Below are 19816 nucleotides of genomic sequence, written 5' to 3'. Positions count from 1 at the left end.
ACCTCTAGTGGTCGCGCCTCCGTGGGAGTGCGCCACCCTGCGGCGAAGGCGCACTAGAGAAAACCGCCTTCGGCGTGTCCCTTCGCTGGCGGCTCGAGTTGTTGGGCCGGCCCGAGCTGCTGGGCCGGCTCGAAGGCCTATCTAGCGCCCAGGGCGCAAAACAAAGCCCCCAAGGTTGATCCCCTTTTCTCTTTTTTCCTATTTTCAATAACTCCAAAATTCCATATAAAATTCATTTTAACTCCATATTATTTGATTCAAACTCCCGCAGGTTCCAAAAATTCACGACTATCCAAATATGTGCCATGCACATTTCTCCAAGCAACATTTCTATGGTGTTGTTATTTAAATCCAAAATCTGGATATTCCAAGCACCACCTTTGTAAATTCTTATAGGTTTCCAATCAACTCCAAATGGAGTGATTCCAAATTCCAGAGCCTATTAATATCATGCCCTATTTTTGAAGCCTTGGTCACCATTTTTGTCAGGCTTTATTCTGTTGCATTGAATAAATAGCTTCCTATTGCTATTTACTCCAGATTAGAAAATTCCTAGAATATTCATTTCAACTCCAAATCAAGTGAAACAACTTCCTAAATATTTGTAAACTTGTTCTCTGTTAAATGAGTGCCTTCACTCATTTTTATCCTAATAGTTTCTGTGGGCTTCAGAAAGAATCCCCTTCTCCTCCTTTCCTCCATGAGAAATTCCTAGTGATCCAAACCTCCTATGGCAAGCTTCAGGTATTTTTCTTAAGACCAGCGAGGTCCAAGAAAAATATAACTTCTATTTATGTGGCACTTTTATTTCTGCCTGTTGTGTGGCTTACCGTGGTTGTTTCCGATGATAGTTGGCGGGTAGATAGAGTACTCGGAGTTGGAGCGGAAGACCTCGAAGACCTCGAGGGCTTATGTGAAAAAAAGCAAGCAACCATTTGACCATGACTGAGCATATATTATATTGCATGTTAAGATAGCAAGAATTTCCGTTGCATATGATCATAAGTGCCGGTAAATCACTAAGGTGATGTTACCGATGGCTCCTCCGGAGCACATGCATTAAGCTTGATCCTACCACCTTTGAGGATCATGCAAGTATCATGTTGACAAGTAATGCTAGAGTAAATAGCATGAGCATGTTGTTGGTATAAATCAAATTTATGAAAACCCGTTGGGTGCCACTAATTCCCGAGGGTGATGATGAGTTAGGTGGCCACTTTTGGTGAAGTGGTGCACCGGGTATTTGTATGAGTACGGTTTCAGAAATCAGATTAGATTTATGATGTGTCGACCGTCCTAACCTTACATGTACGACCACGTCACCCCTTATGGGACGGGGCTGTGTTGATTACTCTGGTCGGTGCTAGCAAAGAGCCACATTACTAGTGGCGGGAGTGATATGTGGTCACTCTCGTGATGGGGTCGTGTCAGGTAGGGCGACTATGCCATTTTTATGAGCTCCAGGCACACAGTTGGTCCCCGCATGGTTGGTACAGTCCAGAGTTGATGCTCGTAAGACGTACAACATGTGGGATGGGTACCAATCGAGTGGAACTCTTTGTCTAGTATCGTCAGGGGAAAGGCATTGATCAGGTACTTACCTCAGGTATGTCATATACCGCGAGTCATGGATGTCACGGAAGTTTCCTAGATCTCATGGCTCCAGCGTACTACCTCTGCAGAGTGTAAAACTATTCGAATAGCCGTGTCCATGGTCAAGGACAGTTGGGTAATCCTGCTTAAACTACGTCCAGTTGTTTCCGCATAAACTAAGTGTGTGTGAGTATTGATGAAAAAGGAGTTATTATGAAAGTAGCGATATGACCAAGTTTGGTGACTTGGCATATAGGGTGAACCCGGATGGTTTAGCCCTTGACAGATATATTGATATCTGTAACCTATTCTTCAGAAGTAGTTCTTTAACTTGATGCACATTCATGACCATCCCACAAAATGAATTCCACCAAAGATGCATGTTATTGTTATACTTCACTTCCATTGTTCATATCATGGGCTCTTTGCGAGTACAATCAAAAGTACTCATTGGCTTGCCACAGGTTATTTCATTGACCAGGTATGAAAGAACAGGATATGGTGAAGAGTAACTCAGTGACGTTCTTGCGAGCTAGGATGTTTCCTAGTTAGAATGCGTGTAGGTTAAGGCTCATGGCATGGTTCATGATTTTTAACCAATAATTCCGCTATTGGTCCAGTTTGGTGTGTTGGCCTTCAAGGCCCTATATATGTAAGACTCAACCGCAATGGTCATTTATTGTAACAAACGGTACATATGGATGTAAGACTCTTATTATTCAGTTTCTGTGTGTTCGGTGAGCATTGGTCTCTGGGATCACTGAGCATGATCATTCAGCGATCTCGACTCATAAGTCGGGGTCCCCACACAGCTGGTATCAGAGCCATCCTGACTGTGGGAAGCCCTTAGTTAGGACCGATGTTAATTAGGATAAAACTGCTTTCCAGACTTTTCAAAAGTATTTACAAACCTGTATGTTTCTCACCTCTCCTAAAGATTCAAAGGAAGCAAGGTTTTGCCTTAGCACTCCCACTCTTATTTTCTTGACATCCCTCGTCTGCATCTTCAAACTTGCAAATAGCCGCTAGCAACCTTATTCCTGACCATGGGATTACTTAAAATCCTCTTGATCAACTTGGAAGGAAGCAACCATTCCAAGCAATCACCCCTGTGCGGAAGGACAAAGATGAAAACTCTACGACCGCACAACACTAACAGAAGAACCTCCAAGAGGAACAAGAACCTCGAGGCTTAGAAGATGGAAGCACCCCGGCACTATTCCAGAGTGATGCCACTTACACCTACGATAATCTGGACGTAATATATGCAAGCCATGATCTGCATCACTAATAGAGCGACCATGTCAATAATAAGGATTGTGTCGACCACCACCGGTGGATGAGAACCTCGCCATTTGGGCTGCCTCACCTTAGTGAGCAGGAAAACGGTTCTCTTCATCCCCCGCTCTAGGTGTCCATATCGCAATTAGTATGATTGACAGATCATAACTCTATCATGTCTTGCAAATATCGATGCATGAAGATGTCCACTTGAGACTCTCGAAGCCTCAGAAGACAAGAAGACGATGACAGGATCATGAAGACAACAGAAGACCCTGTCAATGACAGCAATGAAGAACTACCTTCGTCTGCGACTCCTGAGACCAAAAGTCATCAATGATTCTTTCAACTCAACCCGAGACGTTCGGCGAGCAACAACAAGAGACGTGGCAACACCATGAGAAGGTCCAAAAGACTTAGCGGACTCCTCCCCGGTGCATGAAGCAAGCACAACTGACGAGTCCGAGAACCCTAGGGTAGGATGAGTCGTAAATCCCCTATGCGAAGTCGAGTCCGTGAAATGGTTCGGATGGACCATGTTGAGTGTTGGTTGTTTTGTTGTTTGTGATTTGGTATAAGTCGCACTTTTTCTTAAGCAACAAGCATGCGGTTATATCACCTGCCTTATTTTGATGTTCGGAATGATTTGGCACTTGTTTGAGTTGACTTTCCAACGCTTGTTTGATTACACTAAAACCCCTTAGACACTCCCCTCTGTGCTACTCTCTCTCTCTCTCTCTCTCACCCCTCTCGACAACTGAAGACCGGCAAGACCAGATGCACCAAGGATCCACTTCGAAGGACGACTGATACTAAAGACATTTTTTGTACTATGCTTAACCACACGCAACCCGTAGGAGTTTTGCTCTCCCTCTAGATCGGAAAACCATTCTAGACCAGACCAACCCGCAAGCCTTCTTCGACTCAATTTTCTGGTCACGTGTCTAATGCACGGATTTTCCAGAACACCCGTAGATCCCTGACGAACCCCGCTTAACACCGTGTTGTTAAAGGAACAAGTGACCGCAGTGAAGAAGTATCCTTAAATCTTAAGCTAGCCCCATAATGCTGATGCCATAAGTAAGACCGTTTTCAGATATAGAGTATTATTCTAGAGATTGATGAAATAATGATAGTTGTCTTGAAGATACAGCTAGATTATCTTGGTGGATCATAAGACCCTACAAAGGTAGACGAACTTGGTGGAACAAGTTGATATAGTAGCATAATCTACATATTGCTGGATTAAGGCTGGATTTAGTAGGACGATTATGACCGCGAACAATAAATTCTTGGTGGTATACATGACTTTAGAATATAGTTGGCATGATTTGCTGTTTTTACCAAAATGACTTGGAGTATCAAGCAAGAGTTCTTATTAGACTTGTGATTGGATTTAAATAGGTAGACTGACAACCTATTGATGATATATGAGGCCACATAGTTCGGAGTGAATTGGATTTAGCCTGATGATCTTAATCGTGATACCATGTTTCTTGGTGTATATGAGTGCGTATACTTGGAGTTGTCAAATTGATTTACGAACCTATGTGAACTAGCCTTGGAGATTAGATGCAAATGATATTGGAAATTGGTGGATATACTGTGACATAAACCTTGCAGTAAATTGCGGATTATGAGAACTCTAAGCAATTTTGTAGGACCCCATACATATTGGATTTGTAGGAATGATGGGTCGAGTCATGATTGATTAGATTGATGGATCACTTGGTCGGATTCATAGAAAGGAAGCAAGATATTGGATTGGTATACTGTGTGTTTCCTTAATATAGCAATGCAGTACCCTGTCCACTGAATGATCTAACTGGACATTTGGATTTGTGGTGTCTTAAATTCAATCTGAGAAGCTTGTATGCCTCCCTGAGGTTCTTGCTTAGGAATGCGTGTACATCATAGCTATGCCGTACTTGTAGTGTTTGGGTTTAGTTCTCCCCTCTACCCTGGAGTTGATTAGCATGAGTAGTGTGGAGATGACCCATGTGAGATGGTATCTTTGCTGAAATAGGTTGATGTTGTCCCAAGTTAGAGGTCGAACTATTGGCATCTAAGGAATGTGCTTAGAGATAAGATAATAACTGTTCACCAACATCCTAAGTTCCTTGAGACCCTAAGCTTCACCGAGCTACAAGATGGATGGATTACGACCATAGAAAACGACTCTAAGTCGGTGGAATCTGGCCAGTACCTTCCCATAGCAAGATCACGTTCCCCTCACCTGTCTTGTGAGCACTGCGCTTACGAGATGCTTGTGAAAGATATGATGTTGTCCTCGTGAATGACATTCTCATTCGCCAGTAAGAGGATGAATGCCTTAGTCCTGTTTAGATGAGCCACAGACTCCGCAGACTACAACCCTCCAGCAACCGAAGACAGTCTCCGCAAGCATGGTGAAGCATCAGCATGATCAACGAGCCACGACGACGCAGAAGAAACACCACATTTTATTGCAGCTCCAACGTCAACTACGCCGACTACGACATGCAGGACAATAATACCAGCAAGGACAAACGCACCGGGAGCAACCTCCATGCGAACCACGACAGCGTTCACAGCCACACACACATCAACACCTAACCACTTGCCACAATGACGCACCACGGTTCCTTTGTAAGAAGAAACCGCACATGTATTTATATGCGGAGACACCACTAGCACACTAACACCACACGTACACTGAGCAGATGCCTAATCGTCATGAACCCTACCATCGCGGAGAGCTGCCATGCGGGGGACGGCATCATGACGATCATCATGGACGATTGCGCAGTACAACATCGAGACCCCGATCAGCAACGCCATCATCCCGGACAGGAAGATTATGAGCCACCCCGGGGTCTCGTCCGCCATTGGCATCCCTCCTCGAGCACCTGCAAGGAGAAGAAGAAGGAAGAAGAGGACACGAGCAGCAGCAAGGAACGAGGTCGGGTGGGATAACGAGAAGGACTCCCTACCCAATTTATAGCCAAGCTCGGAGAGCCAATAGCGAGGCCAGCATCCCCGCTTGCCACTCGGTCGTCGGTGCTCGCTAGGAATCCCAGAGCAGTGTTGACATGCCCAAGCCCGCGAGGTGACTGCTCGCTGCGCCGGCAGTTAGCTCACCCCGCACCATCGTAGGTCGGCCCCGGACACCCTACACCCTAGGCACCGCAAGTGGAGGTAGCACATGTGACTCACTCAGGAAAGAAGAAGAAGAGGCTGACGGCGGCCCTTGGGCCCACCTATCAACCGGAGAGGGTGCGGAGCACCAGGTACGACTAGCAACCAGGTTTTGCAATTTTCCTTTCTCCAACATTTTCGTAGAACGCATATGCACCAATAAGTGGCACTCTTGAGGTGACCACGCCGGACCGCATGTTCAGATTATTGATATCGATGTGTCCAGCAGCATAGTAGAGGGTTCCTAGCATCCCAAGGCATTGTTTCAAGCCAAGAGATGGCATGCTCATGTGGAGAAAATGAGCAGAACATCCTCAAGTTGATTTGTGGCTGAAAAGTAGCTTTGTACAGCAAGTACTAGCTACCCTCCCTTGCTTGAGCTGAAACTTTGCAGAAATGTAGTCCTTCCATGCCTAAGGCTGCTAGACATGCTTTTCCCCATTATCTCTCCTCTTAGTGCCTTCATTAGTAGCCCTAAGTTCGCTGCTGCAAACTTAACACCAGTGAAAACCTATTCAAACCAGCTCCACTTGGGGCCAAACTTCACCAGTGCCTTGTGGCCTGCATGCCTTGCATGTTTGACACCTTGGCCTGACCAAAGGGTGGCCCAGGACACCAAGTGGTGTGGTGACCACCACCCTGCAGTGCAGAAATGGTGCTCTGCACTTTGTCTCCTTCCACTAGTCCATTTCTAGCTGGTCCAAGATGTCTCAGTATGTCTCAGAGCCTTCTCTTGACCATTCAAATCACATCCCATTGCCAGCTACCTTCCAAGCTTCCTCTGGAGCATGTGGCACCCCTGCACAGGGATTCTCCTGAGAGCTTCCAAGCTCTCTTCCTTCCTCTAACTCTCTTATCTCCCCTTTTCCCGAGTCTCTCTTGCTTCCCCTTGTGAACATCCCAGGCTCCCCTTTTTGGGTCCCTGCTCTCTCCCCAAGCGCTCCTCCTCCTGCTGGCATGCCATGGCCGAAGCCCACCAGGGGTCTTCGCTCAAGTCGGGCCAACCAGGGGGGTTTCCCCTCGCCTCTAGCTTCCCCTGGGGTTCCTCCTAGCCGGCGCTGCTCCTCCCGAGCACCTCCGGCTCCCTCCCTTCGTTGCCGATGCCGAAAATAGAGAGGGCATCGGTCTCCCCACAGCCGCCACCGCCGGCTCTCCTTGCAGCCTCTCCGCACGCGCCTTGTTTGGGAATGGGGGCGGCACGGTCTCCCGAGCCCGCCGGTGCTCTCACTTGGGCAGGGGATGGCTGGAGGCTCGCCGCCCGTGCGGCTACCTCCCTCCCTCCGCGGTTCCTCCGTGTCGGCATGAGGAAGAGGATGACCCTGAAGGCGGGACTCCCTGTCAGTGAGCTGGGCCAGGCCGACTGCCTCTAGTGGTCGCACCTCCGTGGGAGTGCGCCACCCTCTGGCGAAGGCGGACTAGCGAAAACCGCCTTCGGCGTGTCCCTTCGCTGGCGGCCCGAGCTGCTGGGCCAGCCAGTAGGCCTATCTAGCCTCCTGGGAGCAAAATAACCCCCGAGGTTGATCCCCTTTTCACTTTTCCTATTTTGATTAACTCCAAAAATCCATATAAAATTCATTTTAAGTCCAAATTAGTTGATTCAAACTCCTCCACGTTCCAAAAATTCATGGCTATCCAAATATGTGCCATGCACATTTTTCCAAGCAACCTTTATGTGGTGTTTTGATTTAAATCCAAATCTGGATATTCCAAGTACCACCTTGTAAATTATTATAGGTTTCCAATCAACTCCAAATGGAGTGATTCCAAATTCCAGAGCCTTCTAATATCATGCCCCATTTTTTAAGCCTTGGTCAACATTTTTGTGAGGCTTTATTTTGTTGCATTAAATAAATAGCTTCCTATTGCTATTTATTCCCGATTAGAAAATTCCTAGAATATTCATTTCAACTCCAAATCCAGTGAAACAACTTCCTAAATATTTCTAAAGTTGTTCTCTATGAAATGAGTGCCTTCACTCATTTTTATCCTAATAGTTTCTCTGGGCTTCATAAAGAATCCCCTTCTCCTCCTTTCCTCCATTCAGAAATCCCTGGTGATCCAAACCTCCTATGGCAAGCTTCAGGTATTTTTCTTAAGACTAGAGAGGTCCAAGAAAAATATAACTTCTATTTATGTGGCACTTTTATTTCTGCCTGCTGTGTGGCTTACCGTGGTTGTTTCCGACGATACTTGGCGGGTAGACGGAGTACTTGGAGTCGGAGTGGAAGTCCTCGAAGACCCTCAGGGCTTATTTGAACAAAGGCAAGCAGCCCTTTGACCATGACTTAGCATATGTTATATTGCATATTAAGATAGCAAGAATTTCCGTTGCATATGATCATTAAGCTTGATCCTACCACCTTTGAGGATCATGCTAGTATCATGTTGACAAGTAATTCTAGATTAAATAGCATGAGCATGTTGTTGGTATAAATCAGATTTATGAAAACCCGTCGGGTGCCACTAATGCCCGACGATGAAGATGAGTTAGGTGGCCACTTTTGTCACATCCCTAGAATACTTATTGGTGTTTAGCAAGATTGTGCGTCGTGTTTTATTTTTGCATTAAAATTTAAGTGGGGATTGAAGAAACCCTAGCATCTCACTTATTCAACCCAATTCAAATAAAGTGAAAATTCAATGAACCCAAAATGGCCTTAAAAATGTTCATCTTTTTTGTTAAATATTGGAAACAATATTACAGGGGTGGATATTATTTTAAAAACACCTTTGGCATTTTAATTAATCCACAAAATCCACTGATAATACCCGAACAGTTAGTTATAAATATTTCAGGATGTTATAAAATGTTGAAACATTTTGTGGAGCTCGGAATTATTCCAAATATCATCCCACAAATATATTCAGCAATTTAGGGAATAGTTTGGAGCCAAAAATAAATAAAACAAATGTCAGAATTGTAAAACAGAAAATAAATAAAAATAAAATTGGAGAAAGAGCTTACGTGCCGCCCAGGCCCAGCCCAACTCCCTCCTGTCGTCTTCCACCTCTACCAGTAGCCAGAGGAGGAGGTGGCCGCCGCTTCCCCTCGTTGGAGCACGCAGCTGCGTGTTTGCTTGCCTCCCTCATCGTGCTGGCGCAGGGGATAATCTTACCCGAAGCTGCCCCATCGCTCTCTTCTCACCATTCGCTCTCCCTCTCTTTCTTCTCTCTGCCGCCATGGCCGCCGTGCAAGCTCACCGTCGCCAACTTGTTCCGGCTGTCCGTCCCTGCCTTGGAGCCGCGCAGAAGCTCCAATGAGATGACTTGAAGCTCCCCAGCAAGCGACACAACGCCGAGGGCTCCCGAGACGCCAGATCGCCGTCGTCTTCAACCTTCGGCAACCAAGCTCGCCGTCGTTGATTCGTCGTCTCCAGGCCGTCCCCGAGCCAGCTCTCGTCGCCTATGCCCTCACTATGAGCTGAGGAACCCATTCCCGTGCTTCCCCCCTCGTTCCCGATCTCTAGCCCCGATTCCACCGGAGCCCGACGAGATCCGCCGCGGGAGCTCGTCACCGGTAACACTCCGGTGATCGGTTGGTCCTTCCGAGGCCAACATCAGCTTCAGCTCGTCGAGTATGTGACGTAGGAGCCAAGCCCCGCACGTGTTGAGCCCCGTAGCGATGACCTCGACGAGGCCCGAGCTTCGGTCGCCGCCAAGCTCGTCGCCGGCACCAATTTCGGCCATCCCAGCCCGTGGGGTTTGCTCCATCGTGCTTGTGATCGAGTGGCCGATTGTTTAAGCCCTTCCGCCGCTTGAATGGTCATCGGAGATGCATTTCCGATGCCCTCCACCGTTTCTGGTGTCACTGGAGGTTCGCCGCCGGTGAGTTCGACCTCACCCCGGTGGGTTCAACCCCCTAAGCCAATGACAGGTGGGGCCAGCCTCTGGTTAATTAGGATTAACCTAAACAGAAATAATTAATTTATTAATTGTTAATCACACACTCACATGTGGGCCAGTCACTGCTAATTAGGTAATTAACTTAATTCTATTATGATTTTAAGCCAGAGACACTGACCAGTGGGTCCCACTAGTGAGGTTTGACTTGCAACGGCCAGATTGACCTGCTGATGTCATGCTGATGCAGTAATTCCAATTCTGAATTAAAACAATTCCAGAATAAGTTCAAAACTACAAAAATTCATAGAAAATAATCTGCAACTCATATTAAAATAATTTATCTGTAAAAAATGATTAGAAAAATCCAAAGAATCCAATGGTGCTATTTTCATGCACGATAGAACAAGTAAACTAAGCATCAGGTCAAATGAATTAAAGAAGTTTTTGGAAATGATTATTTGAAGTGACATTTGAAACCATGTTTCAAACCAGCTTCAAACCAAATCATTTGCAAATGCATTTTCTCATCCATCATACTCTTCTCATGCCATGATCATGCATCATATTGTCGCACTTGTTGTGTATTTATTTTTACTGTTTGTTACGGTAGGCTCCGCTCCATAGGATACCTAGGAGTATCCGTCTGAAGGAGCGTATCCTTCCGCTAATCTCCTGCTCTCACTTATTGCATTAGGACAAAATGCTTCAAATGTTTTACTTCGGTAGCTAAACCCATTCCTTTGAATGACCTGTCATTTGTCATAGTAAATTGCTAAACCTTGCAACCTAGCATACCTGGTAGTTGCTTGAGCCATGATGTGTCTTATCCTGCTATGCTTGCTATTCTTAGAGTTGTGGCAGGTCTGTTTCATCTGGGTGATGAACAGGAATGGAAGAATGTGTTCTAATGACAAAACAATAAGTGTAGAACCTGATTTGGTAAAAGTACCGATGAAAGGCTATATAGGAGTACATGGCGGGTTGTTTCATTGGAACCGTCCTTAGGAACTGAGTTCCGTGTATGTAATCTAAGACTAGCTACTACCACATGCTGGGCCCTGAAATATGACCCTGCTCGACTTATTAATCACCTAGTACTCGGTCCAGGAGTTGCAAGTTGTTTCTGGTGTTTATAGTCATGCTCGAGGCCGTGCATAGTGCTGAACTTAGAGGTGGGCTATGACGCGGTAGGCAGTGGCACCCGGATGGTGGGCTTGGGAACCCTGCACACATCATTTGGGGCCGTAGGGGAAACTTCGGCCGGACTTCCGTGCGGGTTCACTCTCAAATAGGCGATAAACCTGGACTAGGTATTAGTGTGGTTAATGGTCATGGCCGACTCCGTCGCTGGGCTTCCGCCTGAAGGTTACCGAGGTGCATAAAGTGGACATGGTGATAAGTGGCGAAAGCGTGTATGAAGAAGTACACCCCTGCAGGGTTATGATCTATTCGAATAGCCGCATCCGTGGATATGGACTACTTGGAGACATATGTTGTTCATAGATAACTTTAATGGCTAGTCATAAAAGTATCAAGATAAGTGTGAGTATCATGTATGGCATTCCCGTAGGGAAACGGGAAGGAATCCATGATAGTTATTGTTGTGGTGGTAGTAGACTCGTGTACGACATATCAAAGTCGTTCAAAACAATTAAAGTTGTAGTATAGGCTAGCCAAGAGTCAAAGCTGGCTTGCTGCATGAAACCTCACAACCCCCCTTTACTGATACATGTGCATGAGTAGATAGATCGTTCCAAAGTCTTCCTGAGTAACTTGTACTCATGTCTGTTTAATAAATGTTGCAAAAGACACCCACGAGCCATCAGGTGGGTTCTACCTAGACGTCGATGATGACGAGTAGCTGGTGTCCCAGCTACGACCTGGCCCCATTCAGAAGGGATCTGTAGATAGTCAGGCTTTATGCCTTTTCCTTTCATATGTCTGTACTCAGACAGCTTTAATGCTTCCGCATGGCTTGTATCACTTTGTTTGTATAACTTGAGGGTCGGGTCATGTGACCCCTACCTGTATGAATTTATTATGCAAGGCTATTCCGAGTCTTATAATTAAATGTTGTGATGTTATATGGTTATTGTTGTGATGCCATTGTTGTATCTATGCATAGCGAGTATGTCATGCGTACGTGTGATGTGGTGTGATATGTATGGGGTTCGACAACTAGTCATATGCCCTTATTAGCTCTCTATACACAGAAATGCCCCTTTGTGCTTCCACCGAGCCTTTGTAGTTCACTACTGCTCCGGACACATTGGTTGACCGGCATGTATCCTTCTTATTTGTTGTGTCTATCCCTACGGGGAAATGTCACGCGGTGTAATGGAGTCCTAATAGCTTGCTACGACTCGTCTACACTCGTTGATGACCGACACCAGCTTTGCTGGGTTATGTATGCCTTTCTCTGTACAGTTGAGCCACTTGACTTTATGACTAGTCATGTCGACCCGGGTTCTTTGACATTGGAATGCAAGCGACACAATTCCATATGTGAGTCAAAAGGCACAAACGGTCCCGCCTAAGGTAAGGTGGCAGCCGTGGGGTTAACCGTGCGTGAGACCGCAAAGGGATGCAATGTGTTACAGGCTGGATTCCTATGGCTTAGGATCGGGGTCCCGACAATTCCCTTTGTCCTTCGGTATGTTACTTGCCCGGGATTTGATCGTCGGTATCCCTATACCTATTTCAATCTCATTACCGACATGTCTCTTTAGTCGTTCCGTAATACAAGATCCCGTGACTAACTCTTTAGTCACATTGCTTGCAAGGCTTATATGTGATGTTGTATTACCGAGTGGGCCCTGAGATACCTCTCCGTCACACGGAGTGACAAATCCCAGTCTTGATCCATGCTAACGCAACGGACACCTTCAGAGATGCCTGTAGAGTACCTTTATAGTCACCCAGTAACGTTGCGACGTTTGATTCACACAAGGCATTCCTCCGGTGTCACTGAGTTACATGATCTCATGGTCATAGGAATGAATAGTTGACACGCAGAAAACAATAGCAACAAAATGACACGATCACATGATACGTTTATAGTTTGTGTCTTGTCTATCACATCATTCTCCCAATGATGTGATCGAGTCATGAAGTGACAACACTTGTATATGGTCAGAAAACCTTAACCATCCTTGATCAACTGGCTAGTCAACTAGAGGCTTACTAGGGACATAGTTTTGTCTATATATCCACGCATGCATTAATGTTTTCATTCAATACAACTATAGCATGGATAATAAACGATTATCTTGAAATAGGAAATATAATAATAACTATTTTATCATTGCCTCTAGGGAATATTTCCAACAATAACATAGGGTGATACAAAACTAGCTCCAAATCATCAATGTAATGTAGGCATGTATTCCATATATAGTCATACATGCTTATGGAAAAGAACTTGCATGGCTTATTTTGTCCTACCATCCCGTGACAGCGGGGACCTAATGGAAACTAAGGGATACTAAGGCCTCCTTTCAATAGAGAACCGGACCAAAGCATTAGCACTTAGTAAATACATGAGCTCCTCAAACTACGGTAATCACCGGAAAGAACCCGAGTTATTGTCATCCTGGGGGATGCTGATCATAACTCGTAATAGGTGTCTACAACTTACAAGATAGGATCAACAACACATATATATTCATGAAAACATAATAGGTTCATATCTGAAATCATGGAACTCAGGCCGTAGTGACAAGCATTAAGCATAGCAAAGTCATAGCAACATCAATCTAAGAACATAGTGGATACTAGGGATCAAACCCTAACAAAACTAACTCGACTACATGATAGATATCATCCAACCCATCACCATCTAGCAAGACTACGATGAAATTACTCACGAATGGCGGAGAGCATCATGAAATTGGTGATGAAGGATGGTTGATGATGGTGACGGTGTCGATTTCCCCTCTGTAGAGCCCAAATCAGACTCGAGATCTGCCCTCCCGAGGAAGAACAGGAGGTGGCGGCGGCTCCATATCGTAAAATGTGATGAAATCTTCTCTGTGATTTTTTCTCCCAAAATAGGAATATATAGAAGTGGAAACGAGGTCGGGGGAGCCACAGAGGCCCCACAAGTCAGGGTCGCGCCCTAGGGGGGCGCCCTGCAGGCTTGTGGCCTGGTGGTGGCCCCTCTCCGGTTGATTCTTTCTCCAATATTTTTTATTAATTATGAAAATATTCTCAGTAAATTTTTAGGTCAACCACAGAACTTTTATTGCTACCCAAAAGTAACACCAAGGCAATTGTGCTGAAAACAACGTTAGTCGGGTTAGTTCCATTCAAATCACGCAAATTAGAGTCCAAAACAAGGGCAAAAGAGTTTGGAAAAGTAGATACATTGGAGGTGTATCAACTCCCCCAAGCTTAAAACTTTGCTTGTCCTCAAGCAGTTCAATTGATAAACTGAAAGTGATAAAGAAAAACTTTTACAAACTCTGTTTGATCTTGCTACTGTAAATATGCCTAACTGATGTTCAGATATTAAGCTAGGATTATAGACTAACCACATTCACAATAATATTTAGGTCTCACATTTACTTATATCAATGGAATAATTGACTACAGAGCAATAATAATAAGTCTCGTATGACAACAATTTTATCAAAACAATCAAAATAAACTATGATAAACGGTATCTCGCTAGCCCTTTCTTAGACCGCAAAACATAAATGCAAAGCACCTCCGAAGAACAAGGACTGACTAGACATTGTAATTCATGGTAAAAAAGATCCAGTCATACTCATAATCAATATCAATTAATAACAAAGCATACAAATGATGGAGATTCTCTCTAACTGGTGCCTTTTTATAAGAACAGGATGACTCAATAGTAAAGTAAAATAGATAGGCCCTTCGTGGAGGGAAGCATTGATTTACAGAGGTGCCAGAGCTCGAGCTTTTAAAACAGGGATGAATCAGGATTTTGGGCGGTATGCTTTCATTGTCAACATAACAACTAAGAGATCTCAATATCTTCCATGCTAGATACATTATAGGTGGTTCCCAAATAGAATAGTAAAGTTTTTACTCCCCCTCCACCAATCGATCACACTCCACGGCGGGCCGAATCCACGGGTATTGTCCATACAAACAACAATCCTGGGGGAGTTTTGTTTCATTATTTTTTTGATTTGACTTCTGAGCATGGAACTGGGCATCCCGATTACTAACCACTTTCTCGTGAATGATAGTGAATCAACACATATCTTGAGAATAACCCACCTAGCATGGAAGATGCTGACAGCCCCTAGTCACTACATGAGCGATTCGGGCATACAAAACATAATATTTATTTGAAGGTTTAGACTATGGCACATGCAAATTTATTTGGGACGACAGGTAAATACCGCATATAGGTAGGTATGGTGCACTCATATGGAACAACTTTGGGTTTATGGAAATGGATGCACAGGCAATATTCCTGCTTAGTACAAGTGGAGGCTAGCAAGAGACTGGGAAGCGACCAACTAGAGAGCGACAACTGTCATAAAAATGCTTGAAGATTAACCAACATTGAGTGCAAGTATGAGTAGGATATAAATCACCATGAACGTAAACATCGTGGAGGCTATATTTGTTTTGTTTCAACTATATGCGTGAACATGTGCCAAGTCAAGCCACTCGAATCATTCGGAGGAGGATACCATTCTATCATACTACATCACAACCATTTTAATATGTATGTTGGCACTCAAGACAAATCATTATTCACTCCTAGCTAATTAAGAATGGTATAAGTAGCTATAATATCTAATTGTCATTGCAAACATGTTCAGTCCATAACGAGCTGAATCCAGAATGATGAACTAATCATATTTAAAAAAATATATGTCGAGTTCATACCAGCTTTTCACCACCTACGTCACTTCATCATATATTGTCATTATTGCCTTTCACTTGCACGACCGAACAGTGTGAAGAATAATAATAATAAGAGTGGACGTGCATTAGACTAAGCTGGAATCTGCAAGAAATACTGAAAAGACATGACAAGCTAATATGGGCTCTCTAATAGATAAACAATAATTCATATGAGAGCCACTCAGCATGTCATCATGGTCTTCTCCTTCCGACCCAAAGAAGGAAGAAAAACTATTTACACGGGAAAGCCCCAAACAAGCAAAAGAAGAATGAAAAGTATTTATGGGTTTTCTTCTTAACACTACAACTTGAACAAACTAGAAGGTAAAGCTAGAACTATTTTTTTTGGATTTTCTCAAGGTTAATGAAACACCCAAGAAGAAAACAAAAACAAGAAATGAACTACCACGGATCGTACAATGAAAAAGTATGAACACCGACAACTGGAATGAGTGTGTGAACATGAATGTAATGTCGGTGAGAAATACGTACTCCCCCAAGCGTAGGCTTTTGGCCTAAGTTGGTCTAAGGCCATGGCTGGCCCAGATAATACCCAAAGTCACAGTTAGGGTTGTACTAGGCCGCGGTGGCTGCTGCATGAACGACTTTAGCGTAGAGATGAGCAGCTTTCTCCTCTCTCTCATACTCGTCTGCCTCCTCTCTAGTTATAAAGTACCTCCATTTTTCGTGAAATTTAAAGAAGGCAGGAGCAGGAAAGGTAATATGGACAACATGATGTCTATAAAAAATTAGTAGGTATATGAGGGGTTGTTCATTTATCTTAAGAAACGGGTAGCGCACCATAGCCTCATAATCAAGAAAATCAAGCGGTAACTCAATATCATTGTCCCTTATAGGTATCCCAATATAATTAGCTACACAGGTAGCATAAATTCCACCAAAGCAATCTCCATCCTTAGCATTTTTATGTAGCCTCCTAGCAATAATAGCTCCCAAGTTATATCGTCTATCACCCATGCCCGCACTCTTAAGAATACTAAGGTCAGGTACACAAAGGTGGCAATGCTCATGTTTACCGTTAAAACATCTACCTATGAAGAGAGCAAGATAATGTATGGCAGGAAAGTGAATGCTCCCAAAGGTAGCATGTGTAATATTTCTAGTCTCTCCCACAGTGATGCTAGCAACAAAAATCATTATATTCAGTTTTGTGAGGATCACTATGGCTACCCCATTGTGGAATTTTGCATGCATGGTTAAAATCCTCTAGGTCCATAGTATAAAATTTATCATAAAGATTAAATAGAAGGGAATGCGTATTACGCCTGGACAAAAATGCAAATTTCTGCACGAAGGAATCAGTGAGTTGATAACATTGCTTGCATTGCTCTAAAAAAAATCTTCAAGGCCAACATTTCGTATGTACGCGTAAAACTCTTCCTTGAATCCATCCTATACCATGAATGGATCCGACGGCCATTCACAAGGCTGCACTTGAGCTTCCCTCGGTGGTTCAAAGTCGGGCTCGCGTATCGCGGGTCTCGGGGTCTTCTTGCTCGGGGAACCACCTTGGTATATTTTCCTTAAAATTTTTATTTCTCTGATAAACAATTCTGAAATTTTTAGTGACTCTAAATAAGGGTGAACAAAGCTCAATCAAAACTTGTAGCAACTACTCCCACAAGTGCCTAGAAACTATATCATGCATCAAGACTACTTGGGGCCCTGCAAATTTGACCTGCAAGCTCAAGAACAAGGTCACGACAACAACAAAAAATTGCAACATATAAAGCACCAGAACAAAAACTAATTGGACCACTGGAGGAGTCACATACCGATGAACAATGCCCTAAAATAGTTTTGCAAATGGAGCGTTGAGCAAGGAGATCGAAAATGGAGGCAAGATGAGCTAAAGCACAAATTTGTGCAATGGTGGGATTTTTTCTTGAGGAAGACAGTGGATGGGTGTTGGAATAAGGGAAGGGGCCCCACATGGGACCCACAAGCCAGGGGCATGCCCAGGGGGGTGGCCGCGCCCTGCAGGCTTGTGGCCCACTATGGAAGCCCATGATGTGTTCTTATTACCAAAAATTCTTAAATATTCCAAAAAAAATCATACTAAATTTTCAGGGCGTTTTGAGAATTTTTATTTTCAGGTCATTTTTCTATTAAACGGATAAAACGGAAAACAGAGAAATAATAGCATTTTTACTAAATTGAAACTAAGGAATAGAAAATAAAAGTTTGGTACAGAAGGTTGTGCTTTCTAAATTCATCCCTCTCATGCCCGTCAAAAAGAATCCATCAATAAGGTTGATCAAGTCTTATTGGCAAACTTTTTTCGAATGACATGGAACCAAAGAAATTTCAAATAACACTAGGTTACCTTAATGGGGATATGAATGTCCCCAACAATAAGTATATCATATTTCTTTTTGACAGTAGGGAGAGGGAATTCAAAGTCTCGAATAGTAAACGTTGAATTTTTTTCAATGGAGTTGATACAATGAACTTGAGGTTGTTTCTTTGGAAAGTGTACCATATGCTCATTACCTTTAGCATGAAAAGTGACATTGCCTTTGCTGCAGTCAATAATAGCCCTTGCAGTATTCAGAAAGGGTCTACCAAGGATGATCGACAAACCGTCGTCCTCGGGAATATCAAGAATAACAAAGTCCATTAGGAGAGTAACGTTTGCAACCACAACACTCACATCCTCAGAAATACTGATGGGTAAAGCAGTTGATTTATCAGACATTTGTAGAGAGATTTCAGTAGGTGTCAACTTATTCAAATCAAGTCTACGATATAAGGAGAACGACATAACACTGACACCAGCTCCGAGGTCACATAAAGCGGTTTTAACATAATTTCCTTTAATAGAGCATGGTATAGTAGGTACTCCAGGATCTCCTAGTTTCTTTGGTATTCCACCCTTAAAAGTATAAATAGAAAGCATAAGGAGACATTTTCGGAATATCAGTTAAGCGCATACGTAAAAAGACATGTCTCAACATTTCAACAAAGCGTTGAGTTGATTTAGTAAACCCATGGTCTTGGATGATTTAGGAGGAAAGTGCATGGGTTTCTGAACCCATGGTTATCTTTCTCTACCATGCTTCCTAGCAATAAAATCTCTTTTATCATATCTCCTATTCCTAGGTTGTGGGTTATCAAGATCAACAACGGGTTCAATCTCCACATCATTATCATTACTAGGTTGAGCATGGACATGAACATCATCATTAATATTATCACTAGGTTCATGTTCATCACGAGATTGTGTCTCAGCATCAGAAATAGAGATGTCATTTGGGTTTTCATGTGAATTTATAACAGGTTCACTCGCAGCATGCAAAGTCCTATCGTCATTCTTTTTTCCTTTTATTAGAATGACCAGGTGCATCAGTATTAATTCTCTGGGAATTTTGCTCAATTATTTTAGGATGGCCCTCAGGATACAAAGGTTCCTGAGTCATTCTACCACCTCTAGTCACAACTCTAACAGAATTATCATTATTCTTACTAATCAACTCATTGAGCAAATCATATTGTGCCTTAAGTACCTGTTCTACTTGAGTAGTTACCATGGAAGCATGTTTACTAATAAGCCTAAGGTCATTAACAGTTCTACTCATATAATCACCCAAACGATCAAGCAAAGCATTATGTTTCAATTTTCTACTAACATAAGCATCGAAATTGTTATCAAATTCATCCAAGCATTAGCTAGTAGACTTATTATAAGGAATATCACCTTCATCAAATCTACGAAGAGAATTTACCTCAACTACCTGTGTCGAGTTATCAAGTCCATATATTTGTTTAATAGATGGTAGCTTCTTAACATCTTCATCTTTAATACCGATTCCTTTCATAAATTTCTTTGCTTCTTGGATATCTTTAGGACTGAGGAATAGGATACCTCTTTTCTTCGGAGTGGGTTTTGGAGGTGGTTGGGGAATAGTCCAATCATTATCATTGCTCAATATTTTATTCAATAGTAGTTCGGCTTGTTCAATAGTTCGTTCCCTGAAAACACAACCAGAACAACTATCTAGGTGGTCCCTAG

The sequence above is a fragment of the Hordeum vulgare genome, chromosome 2H (assembly GCF_904849725.1).
Source record: "Hordeum vulgare subsp. vulgare chromosome 2H, MorexV3_pseudomolecules_assembly, whole genome shotgun sequence".
Lineage (NCBI taxonomy): Eukaryota > Viridiplantae > Streptophyta > Magnoliopsida > Poales > Poaceae > Hordeum > Hordeum vulgare.
This window is presented reverse-complemented; position numbering follows the sequence as displayed.